This window comes from Limulus polyphemus, unplaced genomic scaffold, assembly GCF_000517525.1.
Source record: "Limulus polyphemus unplaced genomic scaffold, Limulus_polyphemus-2.1.2 Scaffold8759, whole genome shotgun sequence".
In the NCBI taxonomy this organism is placed as follows: Eukaryota; Metazoa; Arthropoda; class Merostomata; order Xiphosura; family Limulidae; genus Limulus; species Limulus polyphemus.
Genome location: NW_013674369.1, coordinates 9,925 through 11,058, shown reverse-complemented (window position 1 = coordinate 11,058; position 1,134 = coordinate 9,925). Strand labels below are relative to the sequence as shown.

Here is a 1,134-nt window from a genome sequence, read left to right as displayed (position 1 = left end):
GTAAGTTAGTATATATATATATATATACACACACACACACACACACATAATCATTTAATGCATCTACTTTCACTCCCGATCAGTCATCCATAATCATAAACAGATACAGCTTGTGGTAATAGCACCCAAAAACGTTGGGGCTATCCCATCTATCAAGCAAAATCCAAAATGTCAAAGTTAAAAAAGTTGACCATCATGGAAAATCAAAACAAGGGTGAAGAGGTGAGTGCTTAAACCCACAATGTCTCACCTCCTACTGCCTTTTGCCAAGATCCTATTGGACTAGGCTAAGACACTGTAAGAGACAAAATCCTATTGGACAAGGCTAAGATAGTGTAAGAGACAAGATCCTATTGGACAGGGTTAAGATGCTGTAAGAGACAAGCTCCTATTGCACTTGGCTAAGATGCTGTAAGAGACAAGCTCTTGTTGGACTAGGCTAAGACAGTGTAAGAGATGAGATCTTATTGGACTGGGCTAAGATGGTGTAAGAGACAAGATCCTATTGGACTAGGCTAAGACAGTGTAAGAGACAAGACCCTATTGGACTGAGCTAAGATGCTGTAAGAGACAATCTACTATTGGACTAGGCTAAAATGCTGCCAGGTTTTTGTAGCATAGTGTTATTACACAATAACTGTGCTATATTTGGAATTTTGTTTGTAAATTTAAAACTCCAGTTAGTGTGAATGAGAACATCTGCAGATGAGATAAAGTACTTATTATCATAAGTAAAGACAAAACAGATACCTTGCCCATTTTATAACTAATACAATAAGATACAAGAATAGCATAGTAAGAGGACTATTTTCAGAAGCCTTATGAAAATAAAATTATTGGATGCTTTTGATATTTGTTTGGCCATAAATTTAAGTAATATTTGACAGTGTTTAACTATTTTTTTTTTCAGTGGTCAAATATAATAGGCGAATTTGGCAATATATATATATATACTGAGTTTTAGAATAAATTATATATATTTTTTACTTTCATAGATTCCAGAAGATTTTTTTTCTCCATAACTTGTACCAGCTATACATAATATCTAATGACAGAGTTGTGAATGTTACACGTATGAACTTTTCTTTAATTATATTAAGAAGTACATAAATATGTAAAAACTAACATGTTTTC

At 33.3% G+C, this 1,134-nt stretch overlaps 1 protein-coding gene across 1 annotated transcript in view; it reads left to right on the top strand.

Annotated features, from left to right (window-relative positions):
• The window catches only part of LOC106475537 (catechol O-methyltransferase domain-containing protein 1-like), a 17,555-nt gene that overhangs the window by 15,120 nt on the left and 1,301 nt on the right, over nucleotides 1-1,134 (top strand). The window lies entirely within an intron of this gene.